The sequence below is a fragment of the Helianthus annuus genome, chromosome 14 (assembly GCF_002127325.2).
Source record: "Helianthus annuus cultivar XRQ/B chromosome 14, HanXRQr2.0-SUNRISE, whole genome shotgun sequence".
NCBI lineage: Eukaryota > Viridiplantae > Streptophyta > Magnoliopsida > Asterales > Asteraceae > Helianthus > Helianthus annuus.
This window is the reverse complement of record NC_035446.2, coordinates 106121974-106142838: the sequence shown is the minus strand read 5'-3', so window position 1 is coordinate 106142838 and position 20865 is coordinate 106121974. Positions and strand designations below refer to the sequence as shown.

At 36.3% G+C, this 20865-nt stretch overlaps 1 long non-coding RNA gene across 4 annotated transcripts; it reads left to right on the top strand.

The window, feature by feature from the left end:
• The first annotated feature begins 16204 nt into the window (after positions 1-16204).
• Positions 16205-20167, top strand: LOC110908918. Of its 4 annotated transcripts, none has more exons than XR_004878314.1 (4): positions 16207-16838; positions 19074-19182; positions 19311-19722; positions 19975-20167. It is a non-coding gene; the product is annotated as an uncharacterized LOC110908918 (long non-coding RNA). The 4 variants fall into 4 exon arrangements; XR_002575028.2 differs by having other exon boundaries at positions 16212-16838; positions 19311-19354; positions 19507-20047; XR_004878313.1 differs by having other exon boundaries at positions 16205-16838; positions 17387-19182; positions 19311-20047.
• The last annotated feature ends 698 nt before the right edge of the window (positions 20168-20865 follow it).

The window sequence follows — 20865 nt, the reverse complement described above, 5'->3', positions numbered from 1 at the left end:
TGGTGGCTATGTTTTACGTTACACACACACACACACATGACACATCCACTTCGTTCTCTCTCAATCAGCTCTAATGGTTCTAATGGTGAAACCTAAATCCATCAAGAATCACCCTCAATTTTTCCTCCTCTTCAACCTGAAAATCCCCAAAAAAATCCCCCTTCACACCTTCAACATACATCCTCTTATCGATCACTCTCCTACTCGCTTCGATCCTATGTTTTACGACAATCAATCCGTTCGTTATCAAGATCCACACATCTACACACTCACCTCTTCTTCTAGCCACAATATCCTCCATATACCAAGATCCGAATACAAATGATAACAATTCACCAACAACTCTCTCTGTCCCTTCAATTGTTCCGTTACCGCCTCGTTCAGAAAGGGTTTGATTGTGGATGTAGGTGATGTGGTGGCAGGTGGTGGTGTGGGGGTGGTGGCAGGTGGTGGTGGGGGTTTGCCTGAGAGAGAGAGAGAGAGAGAGAGAGAGAGAGAGAGAGAGAGAGAGAGAGAGAGTGTGTGTGTGTGTTTTAGAGAGAGTGAGTGAGAGTGTGTGTTTATGTAGCTAGAGTAGGGTTCGCACGGAAAGTGTGTTTTTCCTAGAAAGTCTAGGAAGCGATCTGGTCCATCCGATTGGTGTGTTTAAGGGTTGAGATTAAATCAATGGCAATCTTGTAATATTTGAGTTTAATTAATTGCTTGTTTTAAATGAGTAGGGGCAATTTTGTCAAACACCGTGTTTTAAATCAATTAGATAACCGCCAGTTCCTAAATTCTAGCGATTTTCCCTCTCTCTCTCTCTCCAAACCCATCTTGGAAACTCCAATCCCTACCAAAAATAACTACAATCATGGAAAAAGATAACTTTAGAAACGATGGAGAGCACCGAATCAAATTAAAACACTTCTCTATCTCCACCATCTCTGAGTTCATCATCCGCATTCAAATATTGTTCTTATCATCTCTGTTTTCTTGACGATGTGTTTTAACAGCAAGCAAATTAATACAGTTGTGTTTTAGCAGCAAGCAGATTCATACAGTTGTGGTTTAGCATCCAGATTCATACATATGTGTTTTAACAGCAAGCAGATTCATACAGTTGTGTTTTAGCATTCAGATTCATACAGATGTGTTTTAACAGCAAACAGATTCATACAGATGTGTTTTAACAGCAAGCAGATTCATACAGATGTGTTTTAACAGCAAGCAGATTCATACAGATGTGTTTTAACATCCAGATTCATACAGATGTGTTTTAACAGCAAGCAGATTCATACAGTTGTGTTTTAACAGCAAGCAGATTCATAAAGATGTGTTTTAACATCCAGATTCATACAGATGTGTTTTAACAGCAAGCAGATTCATACAGATGTGTTTTAACAGCAAGCAGATTCATACAGATGTGTTTTAATATCCAGATTCATACAGATGTGTTTTAACAGCAAGCAGATTCATACAACTGTGTTTTAGCATTCAGATTCATACAGTTGTGTTTTAACAGCAAACAGATTCATACAGTTGTGTTTTAACAGCAAGCAGATTCATACACTTGTGTTTTAACAGCATTCAGACTTCATACCCTGTGTTTTACCATCTTTATATTGTGGGATCTAAAAAAAAATTGACTTTAGCCCTGTAAACTGTTAAAACACAGCACCAAGAACATGCTGATAAATTCCAGTAATCTTCTGAACAATGGAATATGCGATGTAATGTGACATAGAATTTTAGTTAATGAACACATTGAATTCCAGATTTGAATTCGAAAATAATAAAAATTCCGAAAATCATGGAATTTTAGTTAATGAAGATACATTCCAAAAATAAAATTAAAATGTGAAATTACATGATAGCCCTTCTACTTAAAATCCCTCAATGACACATGTCCAATTCTTATTCCTTCCTAGACTTTCTAGGAAAAAATGGACTTTCCACCCAACTCCTACTCTATGTAGCTATATATATGTTATATATATGTCTGTGTTAATATTTTTTCTTAAATTTTAATAAAAGCAAGGGTAATTTTGTAATTTCAAATGGACTTAACGGAGAAAACTAACCACCATCCACTCTAGGGACCATCCGAGTAACAAAAAGTAAACCACAGGGAGCACCAGTGTAATTTACAAAAGTTGGGAACTATAGGTATTACTTTACAAAACCACAGGAACTATCCGGGCATTTTACTCTAGAACATAATACAAACAGAGACTTTAGCAAGCAACTAAACAACCCTAATACTCCCACAACAGTACAGAATGAAATACAACATGCCATAAAACTAATCAAGACTAAATTCTTGAACGTACTCCAATTGTTAAGACTAATGTCTGCTCTTTTGAGCCTCCTTGTTACCCACCAGAAGGTCACAACCTTGATTTCTTCCACCAGCTCTTCACATTGAAAAGTTTGTTGTTGCGATGCAGCCATAAAGTCCAAGTAGTTATAAAGTAAATGGCATACAACAGTTGTTCCTTTTTCTTATCCAGGACTAAAGGCCTAAACTAAAGTCGTGCAAGGTCATCTGATATAAAGATTGGAAGGTCGTCGGAATGGGAACTTTGGTCCACACGAACACCTACCCACAAAAATGCCCGAGTAAACATACACGATACCAACAATACACAATTAATTGACTTGTTTAAACAGGCCTGGTTTGGTTTGATTCGGTCTCCTATGTAGGACTGTTTTTAAACCAAAAGGTTAGATCTGGTTCGAACCGGACCGTGAACACCTCTAATATTGCAAGGTGTTAATCAAAATTGGATGCTCTTTTAACTATTTTCATGCTACACCAATCTTAAAAATTTTGCAAATCAAATAAATAGCTTTAAGAAAACGTGACATTAATTAAAAAAAAAGTTATTCATGAATAAATAAACCAAACCTTCTCTCATTTTTTTCTACAATTCATTAAGAGTTGGCTCCACAAGATCCCAACCCTTCGGGTATTTGACCCTGTTTGTCTTCACCTAAGGCATGAATCCAACTGCAATTATCAATCTAACACCATAAATAATAATCTTGTACTCCTAATACCTTTAGAACGTTTCTTCATGAATCCTCTGGAAAACACATCTCTGGTCATCGATCACAATATATGTCCAGTTACAATTATAAAAGTTGGTTAAAAAGGATACGGGTCAAAGAAGTCTCTTCAGACTTTGCTGCTAAATCAACATCACCACAAGAAGCGGTTGCCACCATTTGATCGTTTAATTTTTTTTGAACCACTTCCTTCTCATCAATCATCATCGTGCATTAATTTCTGAAGATGATAAAGAAGTCAGATCTTCATTAATTTTTGTGTTCTCAAGTTTGACACATGTAGCAGCTGCATCAAGCGAACCCATAGTGATTCTAATAAGAAAAGTTAAGAAAACCAAATGAAAAATATTATAAAACATACTACCTTTACCCATGGAAGAATATGTTGAACAGCAAGTTTCGGACTAAGAATGCAAGAGAATTTGGTGACTTTACCGGCGGCTGTAATACGTACTTTAGCTTCATTATCACGAAGCAACCTCACGTATGCCGGAACCAAATCCATCCTATTTTGTTGATGTAATCATAACCAGATTAGTAAAAAAAACTACAAAATAATGCAAATAAGAAGATTACTAAATGATCATATTTAGCATCTGATTTTCAAAAATAAGAACGTCAAGACATTAAGGGGAAACGTACTTGGTAGGTTCGGGACTCACAACTTCACATAGCTCATACAACTGATTTGCAACCATATAACGAACACGCCATGATTTGTCCTAAATTTGAGAACCAATTTGATAATAAAAAAAAACAAAAAAAAGAAAGATATAAACCGGTGTAGATGGCCATTAAATCCACCGATTTATTATATAATTTGGATCTCGTCATCAGAAAAACCAGTTCAGCAGGTCTTTTCACGGGCTTCACATCCTGTCAAGACATTATAGCAACAAACTGAAATAGGCATACTAGAAAATAATATTTTATCAAGAGTGGTGACAATATTCGAAAAGTAACTAGCTTTTCTTCTTCGGATTCATTTTTTTACATAGAGTCATCAAAATCATCTTCAGTGTCATCTTGCGAATCATCCTCAGAGTCATCTTTGGATTCTTCTTGTATGGTTGCTTTCTTTAATGGTGCCTTTGGATTTTCTTGAAGATCGCCTAATTTAAAACAATGGTAATAATGGTCATATTAACATTCCAACAACAACATCAACAACAAAACCGAGTAAAATCCCACCAATAGCAAGGCATACATCTATCCCAAAGAATATAAAGGCTGCTTATTAATATTCCAACAGCAAACGACAATTGAAAAACTAAACAAAAAAAGGTAATGAAAATTATACCATTAGCATTAAAATCATGTGCTTATTCTTCGTCTGATGAATCTGAAACAACATGATGTATAATCCAACTTTAGCATGATGATTAATGAAATGAAAAGATTACATTAATCTACATAAAACAATACTCACCAAAATCAAATCCACCATCACCCATAGATTGACAGAAACCAAACATAACCGGTTCTGTGATGGCCTCCGGGAGGCAATAGAAGACATAGTCGTGGGTGGTGGCCCCTTCTTTGGAGACCTCCAATGGCGTTTGGCATCTCTGCCAATACGTTTAGGTGGTTTGGGCCTCATCTCAGCTCGAGATGTTGGGGTTTATGCTTTTGTGGCATCCAGAGCTCAGTCTTTGGGAACTATAGGATCATATCCTTTGCAACATTAGGGTTGTCAGGCTCGACATGGACTATCTGCAGGTGCTCGAACGCTTAAATGTCTCTCTCCCAGAATTTGATATCGGCGGTTTCTCTAACAAGGACACCGCCCCCTCGAATCCACAAAAAACTTTGGCGAATGCTCTGTTTAGCAAAATCGCTCAAAGCCTGGAAGACATTTTGGATTTGTCATCTCGCCAAAAGGCGGTGTGGGAGTGCCTGAAGGGTCCCCATGCTCAGGATTATTTTCCCGTTATCCCAATTGAGGGGCTGGGACAATGTATGTCAGCAGTAGAATACATAGCCATCCTTAAATACCGGCTGATGATCCCTATGTACCCAGAAGATGAAACATGCCCGATATGTCGTAAAGCTTGTATGGATAAATACAGAGAGCACGCGGTGCATTGTAAAGAGCTCCCTGGGTTCAAATATCGGCATGGCTGGGTGCGAGATGTTTTGTGGGACATCTGAGAAGAGCTGGGATTTTGGCTAAGAAAGAGGCTCCTGTGAATTTCCTTACGGACCCTATGGAAGGGAGATCTACTCTGCGATTAGCGGATCTGCTCGTCTTTGGTTGGGCTAGGGGGAAACATGCTTGTGTGGACCTCACGGGGGTTTCCCCTCTGGTTGGTTTAAGCGAAAACGGGTTTGTAGCTGGACAAGCAGCAAGAAAGGTAGAATCAAAGAAAGTTAATAAGCACGCTAAAGCTTGTGCAGAGAACCAACATGTTTTTATCTCTTTTGCCTTTGACATATTTGGCTCCCTAGCGCCAGAAGCTATCGTATTCCTAACCAGGGTCCAACGGATCATCCACAACAATTGCTCAACCTTAGGGGGACGAGGTTTTGTCTTTGGTAGATTAGGGTTTGCAATTAAGAAAGGGGTGGCGGCGCAGCTTGTTGCCCGTCTACCTTCTGTTTTGATGTAACTTGGCAAGTATTGTTATGAGTGAAGTTTTATTAAAAAGTAACTAAAAACAAAATACAAGATAAAACAAATAAGTCAATAAAGAAATGACGTTCTTAAAAAAAAGAGTGAGAACATTCAATACAAAAATAAAAGAACAATGTCAATTACAAGTTAAATGCTAAACAAACACGAAGATTGAAGATCAAATATGCTTGACAACAAAACCTAATCAAATGCATAATAAAAATTAGGGATGAAGAGCAATGATGAATGGGACGACTGGTACATGTGAATCAATGCTCCAAGCTAGCATTGTTGTTGTGAACGCCATTGGGAAACCGAACTTGATGTTGTCGTCGGCGTCGTAGTATACATAAAACCTTCTAACATCTTCATAAGTTTTTCTGCATTCATCTGCCAAAATGCAATTGAACAAACATATAGCGAAGTTAGGACATGTTATCAAAAACTGACTCAAGGTGTCGGATTTTACCTTAGAATATGTTGATCTACATATATATGAAGCATACAATAGTAAATCAGGGTGCCAATGTTTGACCGAACCCTAATTTTATCGGAATCGCATCTGCAACCCCAACCGTCGTCTGATCTTTCTTGCTCTCCTTCCCGTGTCTCTCTCTCTCTTTTTGCATTCACACTCTAAAGTCTCTTTTTGCTCTCTGGTTTTCTCTCTACATTTGAAAAGGAAGGAAGCATGATAAAGGGTGTTTGGGTATGAGCTAAGAGAATTCAAAATTTTGAGAGAATGAAAGGGTTTTCAAATTTGAATTTTGTGTTTTGAATCTCAAAAAGCATTTAATACCCCTGCCCACTCCCTATAATATTTTGAATTTCAAATTAGAGTTAATTGTCAAAATCGTCCCTGAGGTTTGGGTAGGTTTGCCATTTTCGTCCAAAATGACACTTTTATACCAAATTGCCCCCAACGTTTGTAAATTTTTGCCATTTTCATCCAAACCATTAATTTGGTTTATTTTTTCTGTTAAGTTAGAGGATATTTGGATAAAACTGGCAAATGTAAAACCATAGGGACGATTTTGGCAATTTACTCAAACTCTTTTAAATTTCTTTTATTTAATTAATTTTGTTACATATATAATAAAAAAGAATATACATGCAATTTTTATATGAAAAAAATAATAGCTTTGTCACATAATTTTTATAAATTTTCATCCAACCACTAACTAAGTTAATTTTTCTATTAAGGCGAAGGATGTTTATAAACTAAAACATAAATTAATTTCTAATTTTATATATATATATATATATATATATATATATATATATATATATATATATATCAGTTTAATAAAAATAAAATCTACTTAAACCTCTTAATTTTTAATAAAACTTAAATGCTGGTGAACTTATTGAAAAATGTCAAATAAAAAAATCTTATCATATGTACCAAGTTTGTAATTCATTTTCTACTATTTTAAATTCGCTCCTAAGGAAAAACAGAAGCCAGTGCCCCCCCCCCCCCATCAAACAACGTATCGTTACCAAATCTTAAAATTACCCACCAAATTGTAATTATAATGTTATGAACCAAAAGTTTCTTTACTCAAGCCACTCAGAATAAGTATTAGTTAGTTACCCTCATAATCTTAATTAAATAAATATTTTATTTCTACCAACATATTTACTAGGTGCCTAACATATTTAAAAAAAAGTTAATTACATAGTTAGTCCCTATGGTTTGCACAAAGTAACATACTTAGGTACTAATAGTTTAAAATCACATTCTAGGGTGTTAACTTTTCATTTTGTAACGTTTGTAGGTATTAACGTTATTTGTAGGTTTAAAATCACATTCTATTAGTACCTAAGTATGTTATTTTGTGCAAACTACAGGTACTAACAATGTTAATACCCTAAAAGTTAATACCACCAAACGTTACAAAATGAAAAGTTAATACCCTAGAAGGTGATTTTAAACTATTAATACCTAAGTATGTTATTTTGTGTAAACCACAGGGACTAACTATGTAATTAACTCTTTAAAAAATATGTAACGTTTTACAATTTTTTTCTATCTCTACAACTGATAAATACTAAAAGTTGTTATCGGATTGTTATGTTTTGCACACCAATGACGTTTTCTCTTTATAAAACTGATTTATATAAAGAAGCTATAATTAATTTCTGTCTTAATTTATAAAATTTAAAACATCATTCACCTTAACAGAAAAAATAAAATGGGTTAGTGATTTGGATGAAAATTTATAAAAATTATGTTACAAAACTATTAATTTTTTTTTTCTAAAAACTCCATGTATATTCTTTTTTATTATATATGTAACAAAAATAATTAAATAAAAGAAATTAAAAAGGGTTTGAGTAAATTTCCAAAATCGTCCCTGTGGTTTTATGTTTGTCAGTTTCATCCAAATATGCTAAACTTAACAGAAAAATAAACTAAGTTAATGGTTTGGATAAAAATGGCAAAAAAATTACAAACGTTGGGGGCAATTTGGTACAAAAATGTCATTTTAGACGAAAATGACAAACGTGCCCAAACCTTAAGGACGATTTTGGCAATTAACTCTTCGAATTATGTATTTTAAATTAGTTAAGTATTATAAGTTCTTAAACTAAATAAATGAGTAATAAATTACGATTTAATAATGACACAAGAAATGATTAGTTGGCATGTTTGTGTGATTGACACGTAAGCATTTCTGATGTCAGTATAAACTCTCCTTTAATAGAAAACGGAGATGGTTTTAGTAGAAAATCTTATATCTAACATTATTCATCTAATAATAGTGATACCTGTGTGCAAACACGAATGGTTTTTAGAAATTCACGCATACCATATGTGTATAGAGGTAGAGGATCCTGTAAAAAGTGCTCAAAGTGTAAGAAGTGTGAGAAGTGTATTATAACACTATATATAATACTATATAACACCATATAAACACCGTATAACAATATATAACACTATATAATACCATATAACACTATGTAACACTATATATCATTATATAACAAATATAACACTATAGGTTATCTGATAGCATGTCTATGATAGATGTATAGTGTTATATTTGTTATATAATGATATATAGTGTTACATAGTGTTATATGGTATTATATGGTGTTACATATTGTTATACGGTGTTTATATGGTGTTATATACTATTATATATAGTGTTATAATACACTTCTCACACTTCTTACACTTTGAGCACTTTTTACAGGATCCTTACCCTGTGTATAGATATTGTAATTTTTAGTTTACTTTTTCTTTTGATTAATATTAAATTAGTCATGAGTTATTCTCACAAATCTTTCATACTGATGCATTTGAACTCTGATTTACAACTAAAGAAATAATCAACCTAAACAAATAATCAAAAGTAGTCACTAATTTTCATTATAAAAGCGAGAACTACTATTTTAATTAAATATCTTCAACCAAACGGAAACCGAACTCAAAAAAGAATTGAACAAGTTAAAGTTTTAAATACTATTGAAGTTCTCAGGCCTCAACCTATTATAGAGGAAATACGATGGGTGGGTTTCCACAATCTTCACAAAATCATCGATTATCAGAAGTACAATATCTGGAATCAAATGAAATGTCCATCATAGACATATGTGAAGTCTATAAAAATTCACTTACTATATTGCACGAATTTATTTTACTAAATGAAAATATTATAAATGAATAAAGAGAGTTCTCTATTCGATATTGAATTGGTGTACTAGAGAAATTTCTTTATGTAAATTAGAATGAATGAGTTTTCATGACTCGTGCGTTGCGACAAGACTGTGAAACCGAACCAAAAATAAAATTAAAAACGTTGAAACACAAACAGGAATTCGTTAATAGCAATTGAAAGGGAAACTCTAATGCAAAACTTTAGATTATGTTTGTTTGTATTTTTAAAACCGTGTACATTTACAAAAACAACAAGAACAACAACAATAGTAATAATAACAATAATAGTCAAGGCCCAAATACTATTCGTATAGACTGAATACTCTCCGAGTACTCTTCGTCTAGGCCGAGTACTTCCCGTGTACTCTCAAATTCAACTGGGGAGTGGTTAGTAACTTTTGCAACCATGAATGATTTGCATGTCACTCTACCACCTATAAAAAAATAAAGATAACTTGAAAAAAAATAAACTTCATTAGCCCATACAAAACTAATAGCCCATTAACCAAGTCTTTTAAAGCTAAACATATTATAACTTGCCTAAAATTGTCTTCTTATAACTCCAACCCAATTACTCATATGAAACACAACGTAACACATTTTGTAAATACCTGGCTCATTAAAAATTAATTCCACAGCAATTAAATTTGAACGTAGGCCAATCCTTTATCCTTCTACGCCTTCACTGCCAAATTCATAATCACCAACCCAAGTAAAAAACCTTGACATTGCTGGCCAATCCTTCGGCGCCTTGATTTGTTGAGCGTGATCCGGTCTACATGCACATACAACTTTATCAAAGAAGTTTCTCATCACTGGAATACCAGGTTGGTGGTTGGAATGCATAACCGTCGCTAGATGCCACCGTCTTTAAACCGAACTTTAGTTGATGCCTGATTTATTATGAACGATCGTCCATCGCTGCTGGGGTTCTCAAACCACCATCGTAGCTATCATTTATCTTCAAATCAATCGTCGATATCATCTCGTCTGCAAACCACCATTTTTAACGTCATTGGTTGAATGCTCTCTTTCTCTGTGTGTTTCTCTGAATTTGAAGACAGCCGTGAGGGATTAAAAAGAAATATATAAAATGTGCCAAGCTGACCAATAGTAGAGTGCTATGTGGTCCAATAGGATTGAAGAACTATCGCATGTTGGGTTAATCGGTCCGTTTACGGGTCACGGGACGTCACGTATCGGGTCATGGGTCAGCAGGTTACTGGATCAGTTCGTTGCAGTTTGTTTGAATAAAGAAGTGGTCAGATTTGACCGAAATCACAGGGGATGTGGATGACCGAATATATTGCAAATGCATGTTGGGCAGAAGAAGTCAATTTAGTGTACTGGAATGGGATCAAATACAAACACTTAAGTTTGTAAGAACCATAAGAACCAATACATAATTGACAAGTGTCCATCAATAAAAAATTAGTTTAGGGGTAATTTAGACTTTTTGACCATATTTATTTATAACTAATTAAAAATAATTACAAAAAATATAATCAGCACAACACTATATAATTAGCACAACATCATTAATCGTTCTTCATTATCAGCACATCGTCCTCGAATCGTTCTCCATTATCAACATAAACGACATTAGCACAACATCTTCAATCGTTCTCCATTATCAGCACACCAGATGTGCTGATTATATCTACTTTTGGTGTTTGTTTGTATTATTTTGTAATTAACACATAATCAGCACCTTATTAGCACAAATATAAAACACCTTTTGTTAACTTTTTTTAAAAAACACTTTTATAAATACAAAAAGGTATAGCAATATGGTACTCATATTAAAGATAAAAAAATACTTGATTTTATGGTATATATTTTTAAAAAAAATAATGAAGTATATAAAAGTTATTTTAGTTTAAAAAACCTTGGTGGAATTTGTATTTAATAGAAAATGGTCAAATGACTAGCAATTTTACAAAATTACCCCTAATTTGTTAGTAGTAATTTTTAATTATAAGAGTTTTATTTATAATCAATATCAACCCTTGATTTAAATTAACAATGGTTCAGATCTGTTCTTACGGTTCTTATAATTAGCACTGTTTGTACAGGATCTCAACCCTTAGTGTACTAGTTCTTTAGGCTAAATTAGTATTTTATTGTTATATTTAATGTTCCCACGCAGTGTACATGTAGCCTATAAATAGTTTTATTTGTTTAGTGAATAAAGTGCAGTTTTTCATTCTTTCACATACAAAGAGTATCGTGAGTATTGTGTGTGAGTTTATATTAGCCAAGGCCTGAACCAACAATTGGTATCAGAGCGAAGGTTAAACGAGGGCCGTTTTGAGAGTCGACCGTCCGGTAGGGAGGAGAAGCCTTCGGGTGCGGGCTGCTATTGCAGCGGAATCATAGGTGGGTCGACAATCACAGGTTTGGGCTACTGATTTGGATTGCAATCAGGAGGTTTTACAACACACATAATACGGGAGAACAGCATACAGCAGAAGACGGAGACCGGGAGGTGGCTCGTGTCAGTCGTTGTCATGCGGAGAGTACCGGTTAGGATGACGGGGGTGACGGGTGAACACCGGTGTGTTCCGTGGCTGTTAGAGGTGATCAAAGAAACCAGTGGGTTTGTTCTTTTGGTAAAAGCTTTCCGATCAGATTTGCAGGACAAGTAGACAGAAAAGATTCATCAACAGGTGGTTGTGAATCCGATCTTGCTTAGCAGGGAGAAGAAAAGATAGTAGAGGAACTAGTGTAGAGAGCCTTGTTTTTTCTTTTGGTCGGTGGTCAAGAACAAGTTGGTTTCGAGGAAGAAAAGGCATAGGCGTGACGTCTTGGCATTGTAAGTTTAACCGAAAGTGAAGAAATCCGGCAGTAAGTTGTGGGTAGGTCACCGGAAAATGGAGAGATCAACCGGGTCGCGGGATAAACGAGCAGAAAGATTTCAAGGCAGGTGGCGTTGAATTGGTTCGTTTGGCGGGTGAAAGAAAACGGTAGAAGCATGTGGCTTTGTTTTCTTGATCGGTAGAAAAAGTCTCTCGAGTCACAGAAGTGTTATGCGCAAACGGGTTCTGTGTGGTGACAAACAATAGCCGGTGGTGTACGACTTTGGACGTGGTCGACGTGAAGACCGGGTGTCCGGGATAGGTCAAGTTAAGGACGACTTTGGACGTGACCGGGGTGGAGGTCGGGTGTCCGGTAGAAGTCAAAAATGGTTCGAAAGAGACGGTGATTCGGGTGTCGTGAACGAGTGGGTGTGAACAAACCGATTAAGGGGTGATTGTTGGGTTAATCGGTCTGTTTACGGGTCACGGGACGTCACGTATCGGGTCATGGGTCAGCAGGTTACTGGATCAGTTCGTTGCAGTTTGTTTGAATAAAGAAGTGGTCAGATTTGACCGAAATCAAAGGGGATGTGGATGACCGAATATATTGCAAATGCATGTTGGGCAGAAGAAGTCAATTTAGTGTACCAGTTCTTTAGGCTAAATTAGTATTTTATTGTTATATTTAATGTTCCCACGTAGTGTACATGTAGCCTATAAATAGTTTTATTTGTTTAGTGAATAAAGTGCAGTTTTTCATTCTTTCACGTACAAAGAGTATCGTGAGTATTGTGTGTGAGTTTATATTAGCCAAGGCCTGAACCAACATCGCATGGTTGTTTTTGTACATGTAGATAATTCTTTCAACAATTTCGATCTGGATCTTAAAGTATAGGGAAACCTGTGTGGTTTTTAAAATATGAGTTTTCAACCGATAAGATTGTTACATAAACGAGTAGAAACAAAAGTCACAATTTAACCGATCTTATTGATTATCAAACTTGCAGTTTACAATCAACCTGGATCCTAAGCACTCCCAAATTCATCCTAGCCTCTCTCCAATGAATTCTCACTTACTCTAACTCTCTGAAACTTGTTATGAAGTGCTTAACCCTAACCCTAATGCAAAACTTTGTTTATATAACACAAAACATGCATGCTGAGATGGTTTCAGATAGGCCTACGACTTGGACAGGCCCAGTTCACCTACCACACGCCCAATGTTGCTTTGGTTTGCCCCAATCACTATTAACTAACTATTACAAAGCTAAACTCGTTAACTGTTTATCGTTCTGCTAATTACAAGATATCCAAAGACCCAAATCTAAAAGTTGTTGTCACAAATATGCACTAACAATCATGAACCGCTGGATTAGCTTTAAAGCTTTTGGTGAATGTAGATGTTGTAAAAAGATTTGTTGTTGTTGGGGCAGTTGATTTCTGTGAAACTATTGGTTTTGAAACAAATACTTGTTTTGTACAAGGTTGTTGGCCAACAATTTTAGCAACAACTACTTTTGTACCAGGTTGTGCATTTGAAGTTGAAGATCTTTCTATAGGTGGTGGTTGTCTTCTTTTTGCTTCTAGTTTTGCAAGAGTTTTTTAGTTTTGTATGATTGTTGGATGCTCATATCAATTTTGACTGTGTTGTTGATCTTGACATCATGCCTGGTAGCTCTTTTCTCAGCTCTTTGATTTTCAGTCTGGTCTTTAAACAATGCAACACTTAGATTCTGCAATTTTGGTAGTGTGTTCAGTGTCACCAACATATGACCCCTTTTGCATTTCAATCATAGCTTTGGCCTTAGCTTCCACAACCCTCTTCTTTGCAGCTGCAACTCCTGTTAAAATCATGTATGGTTTATCCCCCTTTTTGGCATCAACATTTTCTTGTCTATTCGTAAAGTGATGTAGTTAGGGTCTAGGGGCAGAAGATCCAAACACTTTAGCATCAAAGGTAGGAAGATAGGATTTGAACATAGGCTCAAGGATGTTTTGGAAGGCATTTTGGAGCTCCCTTGCCGGCAATGATAAGGTGGCTATAACCTCACCAACAGTTTGGCTTGGCTTTCTGTGGCTGGTGGCTTTTGAGGAGTGAGGATTTGTAATAAGAAAGTAAGCTCCTTTATGAGGAGACAATTGTTGGGTACAATGTGGGTTCAGCTAGACTTTTGCTTGGGGCATTTTGGTGACCAACTCCTTGAGTTTGACTCCTTGAGTTTGGATACTGTTGCACCCAACTATTCCGTCAATTCCTGAAACTGTTGGTTGTGGGCGTCATCCAAATTATTGGACTCGTCTACTCCCCCACCAGAGGTGGTTGTATCAGTAGGTGGTGTTTGTGGCTTTCTAGACACAAGGACACTTCTTCATGCCCCTTTTTTCTTGGTACTGAGGACCTCTAACACTTCCTTCTTTCAATACGTTAGAGGCATGGAGAAGTTCTATAGTTGTTGCCTGTAGGGTGGTCTTAAGTATGTTTCCCTCGTCTCCATGTGAACCAATGAGTTCGTCAGGAATATTGAATATTGGATGCCACCTCTACAATCACCACATCAGGATTTACCTATGCAAGATGTGCCTCTTCCTCATGTGGGCTAGGATTAGCATCCTTTTGTACCAAGGCACCTTTCTGTGGTTGCATCTCCTTAATTTGTGGTTGAGATGTTCCTATTTTGTGGTACAAAGGAATTCCTTCCTTCACAAGTGACCTACAAAGGATATCAAAAAACTCTATGCATTCCATGATGAGAGACGTGCATTTCTCGGGATGCTAGGAAGTATTGATTTTATGCATTGGCCATTGCGTAATTGCCCTACTGCATGGCGCGATCAACTTATGTGTGGTGATATAGGTTATCCCTCAATAATCTTAGAAGCCATTTGTTCACAAGATTTATGGATTTGACATACCTTTTTTGGGGTTGCAGGTTTATGCAATGATTTAAACATTCAAGCAAGATCTGATTCTTCTTTCATGCTCAATGGGGTGAACTACAAGCACAACTATTACCTAGCCGACGGTATATACCCACCCTATACAGCTATTGTTAAAACTATTCTAGACCCCGATGATGAAAAAAGAAAAAAATTTACGAAGTGCCAAGAATCGGCAAGAAAATATGTCGAAGGGTTGTTTGGTGTGATAAAGGCAAAATGAGGGAAAATACAATAACTGGCTCTTGCATGTGAACCAATAAATTTGAGATACATTGTGTATGCTTGTCTAATACTTCGTAACATGATTGAAGACAATGGTCAAGCGATATGCGAATACGATCCGAATGACATTGATGAGAATGTTGAGCCGGTTGACGAGGAGCAACAATACTCAAATTTGTGGGCATTACGCAGTGAGCATGTGCATGAAAACCTGTGTGCGGATTTAGTAGACCATATCTGGAATAACTTCCGTATTGATCCTGTTGATGACGACTAGTGGTGTTCATAGGTTTAGGCAATATTTATTTTTATGAGTTTACTATGTAATTTTATAATATTTGTTTATTTTTATTATTTGTAATTTTCTAGAATTTTTATGCAATTTCTTATTTTCTTAAAAATATTCGTACTTATTATAAATAAATACATTAAACCAGAAAAACATGTATTTAAAAATTAACTACATTAAATAAAAAAATATAAAAAATGGAGGGAGGAAGGGGAACGACACCTCACTTTTAGAGGAAATTGGTGAGGTGGAAGAAATGGTGATGTGGCGCCTATGTGGATTTAAGGGAAGAGAGAACCACACCACATAGACAATGGGTAGTTCAATTACATTCCCTAATATTTCACTAGCAATAAGTTATCCCTTTGTATTTTCTGAGTTGTATTTGGTTGTGTTGTGTGGTGCATTTTTGGTATATCCTGTAAATTTAATATTGTTCGTGTGTTGGGCAGGTCACTTTAAGCTTCTTGTTGTAGGTGATGCAGTTTTCTTTTTAAGCGTTTGAGTTGATTAACTTTCTTGAGTTATTATAATTTTAAAGTTATTAATTATATAAATTTCAATCTTTAACCTGTGTATTACATGGGTACATACCCTAGTATTAAAACAAATGTGTGTGTGTGAGAGAGAGTGTGTGTTGTTAAAGAGGGCCCATCCATTGCCAATGCGCTGCGGTCTGGAAATCAAGACGACAACAATCGTTCACACTTTCAAACGCATCCAACATTGGTGATGCACTTAGATGCATGATTTTGTTAAATTAGAATGAGGAAGGATATTTTCTTCAGTTTGTTTCTTGTATAGATCCATAATCTCGTGTTTTAAATTCTTTTATCTGTAATCTATAATACTATATAAAGAATTTCAGTGGACATAGATGGAATTTACCCTCACAATTTTAAGACGCCACAAGAGTTCCCAAGTTAATTACCCTCCACTTTTGTCCCCTATTTCCAAATATGCTGCCCCTTAAAACCCTATTGCGTGCGTCGTGCCCTTCCGTCTTCAATAGCAAATGAAGCGTCTCGCCTTCCGGCGGTTTCCATCACCCCCTCTACTCTATAATACTTTGAATGCAATTTAATGGTAAAACATATCCCATATTATCAATGAGAGAGACAAAGAGAAACGTCAGAGAGAAGAAGAGGGGAAACCTTGCGAGGATAAAAGGGGTCACCGGTGACAATTCGGACCACTATTAGGCGCGAGGGTTGTACTGGTGGAGAGCCTAGGTTAAGGCGAAAAACCACGACGATTTCGGTAAGGATAACAGGAGTCACCAGATGGTATATTATGTTTTCTCACACTTTCTTGAAATATTCATCACTGTTTTCCTTTTATATGAACTGGGTTTCTTCCTTTTTCTTGAAGATCAAAATCATATCTTGTTTCTATACGTTGTTGTTAATCTTGATTTATCATTTATGCGGCTAGAAATTGGTGTAGGAGATTTTCCGCTCTTTAGGGTTTAACTATACTGTTTTAAGCAACTAAAAATTTTGAACTTTTTGATGCAGATGTTGTTGTGATACGGTTCTTCCTCAAAGGATTTACCTCAATAGTATATGTTAATTCTATAAGGGGCAAAGTGAAAGTTCTAAATTGGGTTAAGAGTTTGTAAGATGAATATTAGTATAAATAGTAATGAATAAAACGAGACAGAATAGGACTAAGTCTGTTAGTTTGTTAGGACTCTGCGTTTGCAGTGAGAGAGGGCGTAGCCCTGGAATTATCTCTGTAATTTTCACATCTACTTGTTCCTATTAATGAAATCTTCCCGCCAATTTCTCATTCTCTTTCAATTTCAGATCTGAGTTCACAAGTTCACCATCCGATCTCTATCATTCGTCCGACATGCCCTTCCTCTGCTCTCTCTGATTCGATATCACTTCTGACTATCAGATCTCTGTTCGATTTCTACTTTCGGTTTCTAAATCCAATCCTTCCATCTGTTTTTCTGATTCACTCATGGTGAATTAGATATCTTGATTGGATACTCATGAACAGCAAATCCGGCAACTACAATCTGATGTTACAGAGATCAAGGCGTCTCTCTTGGTATTTAATGAAGCTCGTGTGGAATCCGCTGAATTCCACAAAGTTGTTTTAGCGTGGATGAAGTCGCAGGAGAAGAAACATATTGATGATTCATCTGGATCTGGATCCTCAGGTATGGTGTTCTCGACATCCGACCCTACATCTGGCCCTTCTGATCCTCCGTCTGGCTTACCATGGGCTGTGAAGAAGGTGAAATTGTTTGAGTTCTCTGGTTTTGATCCGCAATGCTGGATCCAGAAGGAAAATTTGTATTTCGATCTCAATCATGCCGCTGATGCTTCTTGATTGCAGCTTGCTCAATTGAGTATGATAGGTGTTGCTCAACACTGGTTTACGATCATCACTCAGGTTCAACAGTCTCTCTCTTGGCTTGAATTTCAATCGGAAGTGCTGCAACGTTTTAGTGGCCAGGAAATTCAAAATCCGTATGAACAACTAGCCAGGATTCAGCAATCCAAATCAATTTATGATTACATCAACGATTTCGAGTATCTATTGTCCTTGGTCCCTAGGTTGCCTAAATCTCAAGCACTGGGTTACTTTGGTGCTGGTTTAAAATCTGATGTGAAGCAATGGGTACGATTGCATTGCCCCCACTCTCGATTAGACGCTATGTATTTGGCTAAGGATATGGAATCTATGTTACGCCCTTCTGAAACACCGTTGATAACTCGTTTCCGATACCTTCAGCCGTTTGGGTCGCATACCTCTGGGTCGGGGGATGGGCTTTTCTGTTTGGGCCATTCTGCCCCACTCTTCGTTACGTCTTAAGACCCTTGATTCAGTTTCCACAGCCTAGTCCAACTCCAATCGTTCCAGTTCTGCCTCAAAGGCTGGTATTCCTCCTTCGACTCTGAGCCAGGTTTTTCAGCGGGACAAGGGGGTTCGTGCGCTTTCTCGTACTGAGTGGGAGGATCGTAAGAAGAAGGGATTGTGTTTTCGTTGTGGTCAACAGTATGGGCCGACTCACAAATGCCCTGAGGGGACCCTTCAGGTTTTGTTATTGGGTGAGGATGAGTATGATGTTATGGAGGGGGCTAATTTTGTGCTGGAAAATCAGGCTTCCCATGATAATCTGCAGGCAGGGGTTTTTCGTGATTCGGACCACTCCATTTGCAAGTCTTGGGGTCAAGACTTAATTGATGGGGGTAGTAGTGATACATTTTTACCTCAAAGGATTTACCTCAATAGTATATGTTAATTCTATAAGGGGCAATGTGAAAGTTCTAAATAGGATTAAGAGTTTGTTAGATGAATATTAGTATAAATAGTAATGAATAAAACGAGAGAGAATTGATTAAGTTTGTTAGTTTGTTAGGGCTCGTGCATTTGCAGTGAGAGAGGGCGTAGCCCTAGAATTATCTCTGTAATTTCCGTTTCCGTTTGTTCCTATTAATGAAATCTTCCTGCCAATTTCTTATTGTCTTTCAATTTCAGATCTGAGTTCACAAATTCACCTTCCGATCTCTATCATGCTGCTTTGTTGAAGAACTCATCTTTTGATTCTCAAACAAAATGTCTGGAAATGTCTGATTCCATTAAGATGGTGAGTTTTTGTTTTGTCTTATGTTATAACATTTAAAGATGTTACCCTTCTTTCATTTTGTTTTGACAATAATTGAGGTTAAACAAGTTTAAATATTTTGGGTGTTTTGTATATGATTACAATTTCAGATTTCTCTGGACGCTGGAATGTTCAGATTCAGCCTAGCAACAAGGTTGTAACTACTTTGTCTTATGCTTTTATGGAACCAACATCGACTTATCATTCCAACGGTTACCCTTCCAATGTGTATTATTATTAAGGTTTCAGTGTCTAATGTTTAGTGGTCAGTAGGCCCGGTTTCTTAATCGTATGGATCTTTTGTAGGTTATGATGGGAATACAACCGATTGGAACATGCTTTGCGCCAGGAAACGAGATTATTCCTGTCAGTGATGAATGCGGATATTGAGTAGTATCTAAAACAATTATGCATTGCCAACAGATGTAGTTGGATTAGTTGTTGCGGTCGACCCGATTGGCGGTATTGTACTTGCGGTTTATACGACTGTAAACTGGTCTGGAACTGTCAAGGAAAATGCAGGTAGCTGCTACAAGGATCATTTCAGTTTTTACTTTTTTCTTTTTATTTCCACTCATAACAGATCTGATACAACACTGGCTAAATGGGTGGGTCTCCAGGTTAGGCGGGTTGACCAATCTCTGAATATTGACGAGTCTAAGTGTCTTACACTCTAACCTGAGATCCCATTGATAGCATGCAACTCAAATCACTTATATAGTTTTTATACCCTTAATCATTTTTTGTGTACTGTTATGCCAATTTTTTCTGCAGATGTGTGGATTCAGGTTATGTATCAACTTCTAGATTCTGGGTTTATACGATTGATTTTTTTTTTCATTTTTCATTGAAGATCAATACAAGGTTTGTTCATGTGAATGGTGTTCTTTCAACATTTGCTCATGGACTACATGTAAAATTCAATCTGTGTGTTGTGCAATTCTGTTGATTATTAAGATGAGACGATCTCTTTTTGAATAATCTAATAGAAGAAGATTCATAAACTTATATATTTTTAAGAAATATATATATTTCTCCTAATTCATTCGCAGTTAGCAAGTAGCTTGTCACAGTTAATAAATGAATAACAATATGATCTTTTGTTAGGATCATAATAGTTAAATTAATCAAATTTATAGAAGAGACGGTGAACTGATTATTAACATAAGTTTGAATTGTCTGCATATTCCTTCACTTTTATTTTTTTGATTGCCTAGACATGTTTGCCAAAACTCAGTATGATGATTTCCTAATTACATAGATCCAAAATTTAGTTGATGGTTGTTGATATTGTTGATTAGTTACGTTGTTAATCTTGTTGAAGCGGTGGATGTGTTGTTGGATTTGGGTAACGGGTCATGCTGAACCAGTTTGACTTGACTCGATCTTTTAATTGCGTTTGTGAACAGAAAATATTTGACCCATTCACTGTTGGATTTGGTCAGACGAAGTTACAAAAGTAATCAAAGAAAAGAAACAGATGTTCAGTCGAATGTAATCAATTTTATTCAATAATTGAATGCTTCAAGAGGACAACTGAATGATTACAATATTTTTGACTAATTGGAATTGAAAGTGAATAATAAAAACTAAAGCTACTGCGACTTTAAATAATGGAAGAAAATAACAAACTTTACTGCAGAAGTAGTCTTCCACTTTTATTAG